Below are 15,080 nucleotides of genomic sequence, written 5' to 3'. Positions count from 1 at the left end.
TGAATATCATCTATAACTATTAATCTGCTTAATATCAGGTATGTTAGAGACAAGCATGCCTCTATTGTATTCATCTTACATACAAGGGAAACATTATGGACTTTTTTTTGCCATCGCTTTTTCTCTACCATTTCTTCAAAATTAAATTTTTCCAAATGGAAAATATTCTAGAAAATGTTAGCTAGTTATTTTACATAAAAATGCATAATTTGACTTTATTGACTAAATTTACACTGATTAATAGTAAAGTACATATTCTTTAGGGAACGCTTGTATATAATATATGCATTTCTTACTTTGGAATATCATTATATTTCGTAAAAAATGCTTCCTTGAAATGTTAAGTACATTTAAGACGTCCTTACAAGAAAAATGTGCAATGTGGGTGGCTACCACAGGCATTAAGCTATCAAAATCACGCTAGATCATCAGTCAAAATTATATTTCTACTTGGCCATACAACACTTAAATAGAGAGTCACCAATAGACCATTTGGCCATAAAACGTTAAACTTAATGTCCCCCAGAAGATTGCCTAGGCACAAAATGGAATGCAACAAACATTAAGGAGATTAATTTAAGCCATTGTTGGGATTAGGTCTTCATGGTAGAAGGATCATCCTTATCATTCTTGGAGGGGCCCCCATCCATCATTCACTGACTCCACATCAAATACAACACCTCGACCAGCTTCTCATTCTTTGAAATCATTAGTGCAATGGTTGGGAATTTGTAATTTAATAGTCATGCAAAAGAGTAGCATGTCTAGCTGTGGCGAGACTCTCTTCTCTCCCTTATGGCTCACCCAGTTTGTGTTGTGTCCTTACCTCACTCTGTTGAGCCTATCCAGATTGAGCAAAAAGGGCAGGAGACTCAGCAGGGAGCTCCCTGCTCATATTGCATGTCACCCCTCCCCATTACTTGAGTAATTGGTGTAGTTCTGCCACATCCAATTCCACTTTCTCGACATGGACTGTTATCTGTAGTTAAATACTAGCACAAAGCAGCATACTGTGAGCCTAAGAAAAATTCCCATTTGCTTGGGCATGATTACACAATTGCAGTCTATTTTCCAAATTAAAAATTCTAATGAGGTACTATGTATCCTAAAACTGGAAGTACCTTGGTTATTATCTCCCGGCATGGCAAATTTACATAAAAGTGGATGTAATGTCCCTACCTAAATTATTTTGGAACAAGATTAATCTCTACATTTTGGGGCCAATTTTGGAGGTGATGGAGCCCATTCGATTTTATCAGAAGGCTTTAGACATTGGAAGTAAGTTATTTTGGTTTTGGTAAGTAACACGTGGAGGCCACCCACACTAGGGAAATATGCACCCCCTAGTTCAAATTGCATGAGAGGGGAAGTCAATGGTTAAGTGAGGGACCCACGAAGGAGGGGAAATGGACAGAAAAGTGATCCATGAAATCTATAAAAGGAAGGCAACACTCCTCATTTGAGCATCTTTGGCATATTGATTTTCTTCTCAGTTGCTCGAGCTGCTTAGCCAGATCACTTGCAATTTAGCAAGAGTTTTCCAACCGGAGAACTCACCCTTTCTTCGGGGGACTTCGTGTTCCACCCTAGGGAGGTTCATCCATAATCTTTCGGAGGTGATTTTTAGTGTGGTTTCTGGCATTTGTATTCAGTGTCTCCAGGTGGTGCGTATTTCTGGAGGACGCAGTAGGAGAAACTGAGTTGTGATTTTGACATTCTTCAGGGGAGATTTTGCCAGGAGAAATTCTAGAAGAGAAGCTCTGGTGATTTGCTGCCATTTGGGTGAGTTTTTGGGCTGGAGGAGAGAGCTATCATTCAGTGGGGATTTCGCACTTCCTGGACCAGCGCAAAAGGAAGAGATTGGGCACACGTGGGAGGTGGAGACTCAGCCATTGAGGTTGATCCTTGTCGGGAGAGATAAGGAAAGCATTAGTGGAGGTGATTGCTACTTTTCCAGAGTGTTTGAGGAGGATTTTGCTGGTGTATTGGCAGGCAGTGTGCTTCAGCAGTTTTGGAGGGCGTAGGGCCTTTTGGGGGTCGATTTTGGAAGGTCAAAATTCAGCCAAACCATTTCTGGGTTTTTCTGGGATTTGTGAGAGGATTTTGTAGTTAAAATTTCCAACTTTTTTGGGTGATATTCGGGTATGAAATCCTCATTCTTATAACAGGGCGAATTGCTAGTTAGCTGGGGAATTTGCACCATTTTGTGGGTTCGACTTTGGCTTGGAGATAGGCCAAACCCTTTATGGGTTTTTGGTGAAGAGATCAAGATTGATTTGGCGGAATTTTATGATCACTTTTGGAGGCTCAAACAGATGTTTCTTCCAGCTAGTAGTTGTAGAATTTCTCGGGCCAGTGCAAAACATTGAGGAGAAGTCTTTCCTTTGCATTTGGGCAACATTTTTCTCACCTGGGATTGTCTAGCTTGCTTTGGCAAGCCAGGTGCACACATTCCATGCGTTGTACTCTCCTTTGATAATAAAATGGCTCAGTTTGGCATAGTTTTGGTGCAATTATATGGGTGTTTAATTGTTGTCTGAATTTTTCTATGTCATATGTGTATTTTGCTTGTTTAGCACTGCTATTTCCTTTTGGAACATTACAGTGGAGTAAGGAGGAGTTAGTTAAAAAATATGAAGATGTACTTCCAGGCCAACTTGGCAATGAAATAAAACCAAAAAGAGATGCTTCAGGGTTTTGAGCAATTAAGGCATTTTTTGACTCCACCATAGGTTTCCCCATATTCCAAAGTCTGAAGAGCCAAGTAGACCTTTTAAAATTGAGCCTCTAGATTTATTAAGTTGAGCATATAGCATAGGCTTCTTGCACAACCAACTATACCCATCAACCTCCTTACATGTTTTGAAGCCCTTGACCTTCTTCCAAGTATGCAAGTATAATCCTTCTACTAGTTCAGGGTAAATTGAGGCTTTGAAAGGAGTGATCTAATCTTTGGTATGAAATTCAAAGATGTCTTGAATAGTTCTAATTCTTCTTTTGAAGAATCTCGAGGCCCAATACCGTGGTGTTTTGGCAAGAGTCTTCCCTTTCTTTATCTAGGAGGATAGGTGGCTACTAAATTGAGTTCTCATCGAAGGAAATGCCAAGTCAGAACCTCTAGCCTTTCCTATTCAACATGGGCTTAATCGACTCTTGTTACCGCTTAGGTTCTCACTTGATGTAAATGTCCCAATCATAAGTGTGAGTCTGTCATGTCCCTTCTCAAAAACATTAGTCACAGGGTGCAACTACACATTTTTGGCACAATTTTGACTTAGGAGGAGGACCTCACACTTAGACTTAGGAACTATGGGGCAATTTTGACTTTATTTAGCAGCTAGTGGAATGTGGGGGCCACCCACATGGGGAATATGAAACTTGGTCATTCGATGTTGTTGAAGTTTCTAAATTTACCTTGTTAGAAACCCTCCATGCACTTTATCTGATTTATTCCTACCTACTTGTTATTTTCCTTAACAAGTTATTTACAATGTAAATACTGAAAATAAACACTAGTGCATGCTAAACATATTACAGATCAACAACTAAAAGAAACAAGAACAAACACACCACATGACACCATTATTTTTGGACTAATGTCCTGGGGAAAACCCAATGTGGGAAAACCGGTGCAGCTATCTGAGGGTTTTCTTATTAAGCAATATCAGAGTACAATCTGGGTGCAGAAACTAGCCTACCCAACAGAGAATTTCCTTAGCAGTAATACCTCTCGGTTTCTGACAAATCTACTGGCTAAAACCCCGGATAATCCTTCTGGCAGCTACTTAGCACCAATCTTCCCCAAAAACCTCAGTGTCTGCCCAATCTAGACTGCATCAGCCTCTCCTAGCCTAGCGCTGGCCCTGCGTTAGCCTATCTTGGCCTGCGTCAGCCCCAGGAGGCCCTGCATCAACTCTCTGAGCCTCTGCGTCAGCTACGCTGGCCCCTCTGGTGCTCTGCGCAGAACTTAGCTGCCTCTGCATGACCCTGCGTGAGCATTGGCTGCTCTTGTGCCGCTCTTTCTGGCTGCTCTGTTGCTATCCTGGCACTATCTTTGCCTCTCTGTATCTCTGTACTCAATGCCCCTTAGCTGCTCTCTCGATCATTGATTCTATCTCTCTTAGCAAACCCCGCTCTAGAGAATAGAATGGCTGATCACTCTGGTGTATTCTCCAAGTGACCCTCAAGCCTCTTATACTTTTCCTGTTGACATCTCAACGGTTGAGATTAAGTCCCTCATCAACGGCTAAGATTAGATCTGGCTTGATCCATGTCTTTTGGACCATTCTAACACAAATTCATATTAATACACATTAATATTTTGTTTTCCCTAAGTCTAAAAATATTAATTATTTTCATATCTCCTGATCTGTTTAGAATCTGCCCAAACCCTTTCTGGGTATTGGAGATCTCATGTGCCCCAACCTCGCCACCAAATTTCGTGGCTAGTGCACATCCGGTGCTACCCCAAATCAACACTCCCTCTTAGCGAGCACTGTGCTCTAGCAATACTCCTCACTATGTATTACTCTGATCATCCGGCATCGGTACCTACGCTGATGCTAGGCCTTCTTGCCCAACATCCTCTGCACTGCTGCGTCCTATACTGTTGCCCATGGTTCTGCCATTGCCACTGTTGCATCTGTACGACAACTCCCTCTGCATCTGTGCTGCTGCTGGTCCTTTTTCCCAGCACTGCATCCACATTGCATCTCCTCTCATCATGCTGCATCGTGCTGCCCATTGCTGCAGTACAACTCAGTTACTGAAAAGTAAGTAACTGATCTCCCATCTGACCTCTCTGTTGGGCTAGAGACACCCACTGATGCTGAAGCTCCCTTTGCCGCTAACAAGTGCTCCCTCTCTGACCTTTGGGCTGCTGCAACAACTCCCTACATCTCGCACCGTTGCACACTTCTCTGTGCCTTCCTGCACTGGTGCAACACTCTTGTGCCTCTCGCACTACTGCAGCCTGTTAGCTCTGCGCTGTCTCGGGACTCCTACACTGTAGCTTTCGCTGTCGCTCCATTCGCATCTGTCTCTACCTACTTAGTCAGTCCTGCTACTCCTCGTCGGGGCTCCCGTAGCAAGGTCTAATCCAAGAGGCTGGGTACCACAAGGATCCTACCCCTCATCGCCTGTAGTCTGCCTGACTACAGCGTGATGTCTCCCCACTTCCGCTCAAGTGTTGTGTGTGAACACATGGCACAGTCATCGTCTGTCAAAACTTCCTTCTTTGCCCATGCTGGCGCTACCTTAGTCTCGGAAGATTCTCCCTTTTCTTCCTTGGACACTGGGTCGCATAATGATCTGGCTACCCACAACGGAAGCACTTGATCTTGGAGAGATCTTTCTTCTTTTGCTTCTCCTGCTTTCCCTCAGATGCTAAGGCCACATCCTCCTCCTCCTGCTTGACCTTGATCCCTTTGCTGCTACTACCTGTCTTTGACTGCCATCTGATCTCTTCTTGGCGAAGAGCTGCCCACATCTCGTCCCAAGGTGGGAGAGTCCCTTTGCCTAGGATACACTGGACAAATACTTACCAATCTTCTGAGACAACATTCAGGGCTGTCCTCACCATAAGCTCTTGATTTGGTGTCGCTCCTATAGCAGTCAATTGGTCTCGGATCTCATTCAGTCCTCCGAGGAAGGTGTCAATCGATTGACCCTTCTTCATCTGATACGACCTCATCTGGTTCTCGAGCAACATTCTTCTCTACACAGAAGTATGCTGGTACAACTTATTGAGAGCCTCCCACATCTCAAATACCGTTTCCTTCTCAGCTATATGTGGTACCACATGATCCTTGACCCCATCAAGGATAATGCACTTGGCCCTCGCCATCGCCTCTTCGTACCTGTCATTATCATTGGGGTCGACTGGGACAACTATTACCTTCAAGGCGAAGTTCTTGACATGATTCCTGTCAAGCACTGATAAGATTCTGGCCATCCAAACTGCGAAGTTTGATGCTTTGTCTAGTCTATCCTGGTCTTTTGCCCCGTGTAGTGCCATGATGCTCCTCTACTTCCCTCCTAGAAGTTCTCTGTTCAACTCATCTGAGTCTCTACTTTCCGTCTGAAATTTCTCTTCTAGACTCCCTCTGAGTCCTGATTTTCCTCCTGGAAATCCTTCTGCCGCTTGTCGAGATGCCCCCTACTCTGATCAACTTGTGCAGCTGCACTGCTGATCCAGGTTCCTCGCTAGAAACCCTCGATAACAACTCCTTTGGCCCTGCTCTGTCAGGTACTGTTCTGACTACAATGCCTCACCAGCTCTACTCTGCGATATTCCTGCAGCCTTCTAGACCCCAACAACTGCCTTTCTGCGAACTGTGTCAGCCCCTCTCTGCCTCACGCTGGCCCTGTGTCACCCCGGCTGGGTCTGCGTCAGCCGTGGGATGCCCTGCGTCAGCCCTCTCGACCTCTGCGTCAGCAACGCTGGCCTCTCTGAGGCTTTGCGCAGCTCCCAACTTCCTCTGCGTGGCTCTGCGTCACACTTCTTGGCTTCTGCGCTGCTAGAAACAACTTCTGTCACCTCGGGACAACTGTTTTCTACTGCTATTGCTCCGCTTGACTGATGTCTCTTAGTCTTGTGATCTGCAATCACCCTCTGATACCATGTTGAAGTTTCTAAATTTACTTAGTTAGAAACCCTCCATGCACTTTATCTGATTTATTCCTACCTACTTGTTATTTTCCTTAACAAGTTATTTACAGTGTAAAAACTGAAAATAAACACTAGTGCATGTTCAATATATTACAGATCAGCAACTAAAAGAAACAAGAACAAACACACCACATGACACCATTATTTTTGGACTAGTGTCCCCGGAAAAACCCAATGTGGGAAAACCGATGCAGCTATCTGAGGGTTTTCTTATTTAGCAATATCAGAGTACAATCTGGGTGCCAAAACTGGCCTACCCAACAAAGAATTTCCTTAGCAGTAATACCTCTCAGTTTTTGACAAATCTACTGGCTGAAACCTCGGATAATCCTTCCGACAGCTACTCAGCACCAATTTGCCCCAGAAACCCTAGCATCTGCCCAATCTGGATTGCGTCAGCCTCTTCTAGCCCAGCGTTGGCCCTGCGTCAGCCTATCTTGGCCTGCGTCAACCCCAGGAGGCCATGCGTCAGCTATGCTGGTCCCTCTAGTGCTCTGGGCAACACTTTGCTGCCTTTGCGTGAGCACTGGCTGCTCCTGCGTCTCTCTCTCTGGCTGCTTTGCTGCTATCCTGACACTATCTCTGCCTCGCCCTCTCTTTGTACTCAATGCCCCTCAGTTGCTCTCCCGATCACTGATTCTATCTCTCTTAGCAAACCCCGCTCTAGAGAATAGAATGACTGATCACTCTGGTGTATTCTCCAAGTGACCCTCAAGCCTCCTCTTATAGTTTTCCTGTTGACATCTCAACGGCCGAGATTAAGTCCCTAATCAATGGCTAAGATTAGATCTGGCTTGATCCATTTCTTTTAGACTATTCTAACATAGATTCATATTAATACACATTAATATTTTATTTTCCCTAAGTTTAGACTTAGGGACTCCATTAAAAATATTAACTATTTTAATATCTCCTGATCTGTTTAGAATCTGCCCAAACCCTTTCTGGGTATTGGAGATCTCATGTGCCCCAACCTCTCCACCAAATTTCGTGGCTAGAGCACATCCGATGCTACCCCAAATGAACAGATGTGCTTGGAGGGAAATCGAATGGGTGGATGGAGGGGCGCACATGAAGCTAAGGAGGCCCAAGGTAATAAAAGGAAGATCAACTCTCATTTTCGACCATCTTCTACACTTGCAAACAAACACTCACTTTTACGCTTTGCTGCTTACCAAGTCTATTGGCTGTTTAGCCACGAATCTCTCACGCGGGAGATTCAACCTCTACTTCGGGGGACTATCCATGCCTGCCCTAGGGAGGCTTTTCTACAGGTGTTTCAGGGAGTCAAGGACAACAATATACTTCAGCCATCAGTGCAGAGAGGGAACTGTGTATTCTTGGGCAGCCAGGAAACACGCAGGAGGAGTTGGAGGTCAGCAAGGGGATTCATTGCTTGCTGGAAGATCCGGGAACTGATGAGGCAACACGGTGAAGGAAATTTCGTTGGAGTTTGTGGCCAGCTAGACCAACGCATTAGTTAGTCAAATTTTTGGATAGAGGGATTGCGCAGAGGCCATCCAGTAGCAATTCGTGGGGACTTGGGGAGCAGTTGATCTTGGCCAAGAGCCATCTGGGGAGCTAGGATTTGGATAGCACAGATAAAAGCAACATTTTGGAGGAGTTTGCTGGGGAATTTGTAGGCTGTTTCCTGCAAGTCGAGATTGGTAGTCGAAGCTCGGGAGAGGCTCCAAGGGGGGCAAAAATCCAAAGTCAAAACCGGCTAAATTCCCTTCTGGGTTTTGTCCAAGGAGTTCGGGGTTAAAAGGACACAATTTTCTGGGCAGTTTTGGAGCACCTTCCAGCTAGTTGAAGTTCAATAGGGCAATAGTTTACTGGGGTAGCGCAGTGCAACAACTGGGCATCCTTCATTTAAGCTATTTTCCCACCTAGGGTTGGTCTTCCTTGTTCATTGGGAGAAGCCCAGGTGCACCATTCCATTTCATATTGTATCTAGCCTGCAGATTTTTAATAATATGGCTCAACAATTTCGTATTGACAGCATTTTCATGGATGTTTGATGTGTGTTTTATTTTTATATGTTGATGCACAGTTTATTTGCTTAATATCACTTACATTCCTACTTAGGAACATTATAGTGGTATCAGAGCCTAGTTCTTAGCTCAGCTATGGGGATTGTTCCCTATGCGAGAAGGGGACCAGCAGAACATCACCTACTGTAGGTAGAGGTACAGGAGCAATGAAAGGGAGTTAGAAATTACTCCAGATACGAAGGACAAAGGGAAAGCAGTGGCTGGAGAGGAGGAAATGGCAGAGCCCAAGAGCAAGGAGGAGATGGCTTTCGACAGCCTCCTGAGGGCCTTGAGTGACTTGACCAAGGGGCAGAAAGACATGTTGGAGGAGATCAAGTCACAGAATAGAGAAAGGACCACGCCTAGGGGGTTTCTATGTGGAGAAACTTCCGGGGCCTCTCAACCTTTCGATCACCCCTCACTAGTAGTTCAAAGCCCTTCATTCAGTGTGCTAACTCGGGCTACACTACCTTCTTTCGTGCCAGTGGCGCAAATTGAGCCTGCAAGGGAGAAAGATCCTCCTCAGATGGGGGATTACTTCAAAGAGTGGCAGACCATGGATGAAGACTTCAAAGAAGCTCTCTCCTTCAGAGGTTACTGCAAGCTCAAGCAGATTGAGAGGAGCAAGGGGTACGGAGGACAAGGGACCCAAAATTATGAGCTGCAGAGAACCATAGGGAGGATGTATTTCCCTACTTTTGATGGCACTGCCAAGTACACGACCAGGGCTTGGGTTGAAAAGATGGACACATACTTTCAACTCAATCGGATGACAAAGCAGGAAGCCATTAAGATGGCCACACTGCATATGGAGGGGGAAGCCCATGATTGGTGGTTCCATGGCTTGACCACCTTAGGGCATGCCCAGATAGTTTCTTATGAGGACTTCACCTGGAGGGTGGTGGAGCGATTCAATCAGAGGGATCCAAAGACGTATTTTAGGGAGTTGACACAACTACGCCAAACTGGCAACCCAGAGCAATACTTTTCAGATTTCCTGCGTGTGTCAGTTATGGTCCCGGATCTATCCAAGGCAGGGAGGGTATATACCTTCATTGAGGGCTTGCTTGAGCCCCTGCGTGGACTGGTGAAGTCACACAGACCCTCCACGCTGCAGGAAGCGGTCTTGTGTGCTAGAGATCTAAAAGGGGCCATCCCCAAGACTAGAGCACCATTTCCTGCATGGACCCCTTTACCACAGAAGGGGCATGAGACTAGACCCCCACCACCGAGGACCACATAGGGGAGGGGGTAGTTAGATGAGGAGACACGGAAGGACCTGCGGAGGAGGAAGCTGTGCCTCTGTTAAAATTGGCAAATAGGGCCAAACTCCATGTGGTCATCTTGTTTATGGCAGCTGATATTTTTCTTGGATCTCTCTCATCTTGAGTTGTAGGATTGATCTAAAGATCATCCGATTGCGATAAGTATTCATGGAGTTATGAATTTATTTGTGTTATAAGCAATGTGGAAAAAGTCGAAGTCGGGATTAAATCGGCAAGGGTCCAAAAGTTGAAAAAGTCGTTAAAGTCGGGAGTTTTTCGAAAAAGTCGGCAAAAAGTCGGCAAAATTAAAAAAAATACAAAAATATTCATTTTTTAAAAAATCCAGACTTTTTCAAGAAAATCCCGATTTTTTCAATAAAATCCCCATTTTTTCAAACAAAAAGAAATCATTAAAAAAATACCACGATTTTTTGGAAAAAGTCCCGATTTAATCCCGACTTTTTCGATTTAATCCCGATTTTTTCGACTGGGAAAAAATCGGCAAAAAATCGGCCGATTTAATCGGCCAGCCAAAAAAATAAAAAAATCGGGATTTAATCCCGATTTTTTCCCGACTTTTTCCACACTGGTTATAAGACAATTCGTCAAGGTCGGCCAACAACTAAATAACACCCACATGTGCTCAACGTTTTAGTATAAAAGGAGATGACTTGAGAGTCATTTTACACACACTTCTCTCTTGATTTCTCTCCACTCGCTTTGGGTTTTAGTGGAAGAGAAATCTAGGAGAGGAAGCCCTAGATGTTGGAGGAAAGGAGGCTGCCCTAGCCACAACAAAGAAGACAGGCCAGCGAAGCTATGGAAGGGATCTATACGTTGACCTAAAGGAGCCCTTACCTTTGTCATGGAAGAAGTTTAACGCAGCTATGGAGGAGGCCTTAACAAGCCCTAGCCGTAGTCCTAGAGGGGAGATCTAACCCTAGACGCAGTGAAAGAAAGAGCCCTAATTGTAGACACCTATACGCTGCCCTAATGAAATCTAACTGCAGTCAGGGAAGAGATTTATACGCTGTCCCAAGGGTGATCCTAAGCTGTCTATAGGATGCCCTAACCGCAGTCAAACAAAAGGTCTTAGCTGCAGCAAGTCATGGGTCTTTTGGAGGGCCGAATTGTTGTAAGGGAGGCCGAGGTAGGGTAGACTGTTTTAGGGCTGCATAGAGGTGTCTTGGGTGCAAGAAAGGGCAGCGTATGACGCTATATGGAGAGGCCTAAACACAGGTCCTATACTGCTGTTCTAAAGATCCCTAGCCGCAGTCAATAAGTATCTAGTCTCACCCTAACTGCTGGTCATGAAGCTGGCTGCAGTCCTTATGCGTTTCAGTGTGGGATAACATGGAGGATACAACAGTGTGCTCTAACAAACAGAGTTGGAGCAGCATGCCAATAGGTAGGACTGTTGATGGCCTCACCTAAAGGCTGCCCACCAATGTAGCAAATAGAAAATCATCTAAATAACATGATGATGCAGTTTAGGAAGGTACAACAATGTTACAATGAAAGCATGCTAACAATGGGACAATAGTAATGACATGTGTAATGGGACAGCAACAATGACATGTGTAATGGGACAGCAGCAAAGGCATGCTAACAACAACAATGACATGGTGCAATGGGACAACAGCAAAGGCATGCTAACAATGGAACAACAATATGTTAAGCAAGGTGCAGTAAGCACATGGTGGCAAGCATGGTGCATCAAGCACATGGGGCAGTATGGCAAACATAGTGCATCAATGGCATATGATGGTACATGATGCGGTACAGTGATGGGTACAATAATGATTGATGAAGCATAGTGATGATGGGCGTAGCATGGTGCAACACAGTGAGGTGCAGCATGATGATGAGGAGTAGCACAATGATAGGTGCAGTATGGTGATGGAGTCACCTGTGAGAATCAGTTGAAGCAGCATGTCTTCAATTGCACGATGAGATGCAACATAGTGATGATGGGTGCAACACAGTGAGGTGCAGCATGATGATGAGGAGCAGCACAATGATAGGTGCAGTATGGTGATGGAATCACCTGGGAGAATCAGTTGAAGCAACATGTCTTCAACTGAGTTCAGCGACCTCATGTATCATCTACTTAGAGATGATCTATGCTCTTATTTAGATAAGTCAACGTGTTGACTTATGTTGTATATGTGCTATCTCTCTCTCTCTCTGCTGAATTATTGAAGAACATATAAGAAGAATTGATCAAGGGTTTCCCCACATTGGGGTTTGTCCCTGGCTAGCGCCACATCTTGTGTCCTCTTGTCTTGGCTTGTCTTCTATGATCTATGTTTATGTTCTATCTGGAATTTACTTTAATGCTGATGTGATTGCTAATCTAGAAAAGATATTGAGCTAACTGTGAAAATTGAAATAAATTGCTCTAAGCATAGAACATACCTAAAATTAACAACTTCACATGTAGAGAGCCCTAGGCACCTGGCTATAGGTGCATTGCAGGTAGAGCACACTGCATTGAGGTCTTTTTTGATAGTGACCAGGAGGATGAGGTGGAGAAGGATTGTGGTGGGACAGATGGAGAGAGTCTGACAGACAGAGGACCACCACCACCACCTCCACAGGGAGGGGCATCTCTTACTCCAACAGGAGGAGTCCTTGCTTCTTTATGTGGGATTCCTAAGTTTTTGACACTGAGGATCAGAGGCACTGTACAGGGATAGAGGGTGTCAGTGCTGGTGGAAATTGGGGCTACCCACAATTTCATAGATGCATAGCTGGTCCAGAGGAGGGGAGTGTGAGGGTTTCTCGGTCCTAGTGCTAGGGGACCATACCATCTAGTGCACCAGATATGTGCCCTCCTTGACAGTAGTTATGGGGAACTACTTGATGACATACCACTTCTTTGTGGTCGATGTGCTAGACACCAACGTGGTGATGGGTGTCCAGTGGCTGTATTCCCTTGGGCGAGTCATGACGGATTGGAGGAAACCAGAGATGGAGTTCATTGGGACAGATGGCAAACTGGTGGTCTTGAGAGGCATGGAGTCTTACCCAGCCACCACCAGCAGACATACAGGCTTTACAGGACATGTATGCAGTAGTGTTTGGGGACATTCCACCAAGGCAACCACCAGACAGAGGATTTGAGCACACCATTGAGTTGGAGCCGGGTGTACAAGCAGTGATCACTACTCCTTACAGGCATCCCAAAGCCTATAAGGACGAGATAGAGAAGGCCATCCAGGAGCTGCTTGCATTGGGCCATATCAGGCCAAATTCCATTCCTTTCACTTCTTTAGTAGTGCTGGTGAAGAAGAAGGATGGAACCCTTTGGATGTGTATTGACTACCGGGCCCTCAATCGTAAGACTCTTAAGAACCAGTACCCTATTCCCTGCATTGACGAGTTGATGAATGAGCTTAGAGGAGCCAAGTACTTCTCTAAGATTGATCTGCGTTCAGGGTACCACCAGATCGGGGTGAGGGATTAGGACATCCCAAAGACAACTTTTCGGTGCCACTATGGGCACTTTGAGTTTCTGGTCATGCCATTTGGGTTGACCAACGCTCTAGCCACATTCTAGTCTTGCATGAACCATGTCTTCTGGGGATAGCTGAGGAGATTCGTGCTAGTGTTCTTCGATGACATCCTGATCTATGGTCGGATGTGGGAGGAGAACCTCCAACACTTGGAGGAGGTATTGCGCATTCTGGAGGAGCAACAGTTTTATGCCAAGCTCTCCAAGTGCGAGTTTGGGTTGATTGAGATGCTCCACCTAGGGCATATCATTAGAGCAGATGGGGTGATAGTTCATGAGGAGAAGATTCGGGCCATTCAGGATTGGCTAGTACCCCAAGACGTGACTACGCTGAGGGGCTTCTTGGGCATTTGCACCTATTACAGGAAGTTTGTCAAAGGGTTCTCGCAGCTGGCAGCACCTTTGACTGACTTGACCAAGAAGGGGGCCTTCGCATGGACTGATGGAGCACAAGTTGCCTTTGATCGCCTCAAGGAGGTGATGAGAAGTTGCCCTGTCTTGGCACTTCCGGACTTTTCCCAACCATTCACAGTGGAGTGTGATGCATCTGGGGTAGGAGTTGGAGCAGTATTGTCACAGGAGGGGCATCCCATAGCTTTCGAGAGTCGAAAGCTCCTACCGCATGAGCTGTCATATTCCATATATGACAAGGAGATGTTGGCCATTATGCATGCATTGGCCAAGTTCCGCCAGTACTTGGTGGGCAACCGGTTCCGAGTGAAGACTGATCACAACAGTCTTCGACATTTCATGGGGCAGCAGGGCCTCAATGACAGGCAACAAAGATGGGTCAACAAGGTGCAGGCCTATGATTTCGACATCGAGTATGTGCGGGGGAAGCACAATGTGGTGGCCGATGATCTATCTCGGAGACCAGCTGGGTTATCTCTCATGAGCATCTGCCAGGATTGGAGGGCTCAGTTGTTGGTGGAGTACTCCAAGGACATGATGTAGAAATTTTGAATAATTTAACACATATTCAACAGAGATTATCCTGATCATGTACTATTGTGGAATACATACACAATACATAAGCTCCTCTACGTTGATCATCAATATAGCAGCATCAATAACAATAAAACATCAAGAGCATTCACACATTAACACAGTATGTAACCCGGGGAAAGCATCTCGCTAAAAACCCCACACTATCTGTATATTAATGATTGAGACCATGTAACATTACAAAGTACAATGCTTATCACAAGCAATCCAGTACCAGCTCCACCTGTTACACACAATACAGCTCAGATCTGATCTCCAAATCTATTCCACTGCTTGCCTGCCTCCACTGCTCAATACCTGCTCAAGAATGAATGAGAATGGTCTACCAAACTCGTATTTCACCTTCAAAGAATCACTCACAATGTGTAAGACGTGAGAAGAAGCTTCAAACTGGGCAAATACATGAGCAAACTCATTGGCATACTCAATCCCTTGATTGTGCAAGATCTGATGCACAACTATAGTCACAACTGATAGCAATCTAATTCTCTAACACCTATCCCTGCTGAACTGAACATGCACTAACATGCAACTGAGTTCACTGATGTATTCTATAGTTGTATTATGAGTTAATAATTAGTTTAAAAACT

At 45.1% G+C, this 15,080-nt stretch overlaps 1 protein-coding gene across 1 annotated transcript in view; it reads left to right on the top strand.

The window, feature by feature from the left end:
• LOC149205697 (CBBY-like protein) overlaps positions 1 to 15,080 on the top strand; it is a 346,883-nt gene that overhangs the window by 25,643 nt on the left and 306,160 nt on the right. The window lies entirely within an intron of this gene.

Source organism: Pinus tabuliformis, chromosome 1_2, assembly GCF_031772625.1.
Source record: "Pinus tabuliformis cultivar Carrire ecotype Pingquan chromosome 1_2, CPIR1, whole genome shotgun sequence".
NCBI classification, from domain to species: domain Eukaryota; kingdom Viridiplantae; phylum Streptophyta; class Pinopsida; order Pinales; family Pinaceae; genus Pinus; species Pinus tabuliformis.
Note: the sequence above shows the minus strand (reverse complement) of the source record. Positions and strands in the feature narration are given on the sequence as shown.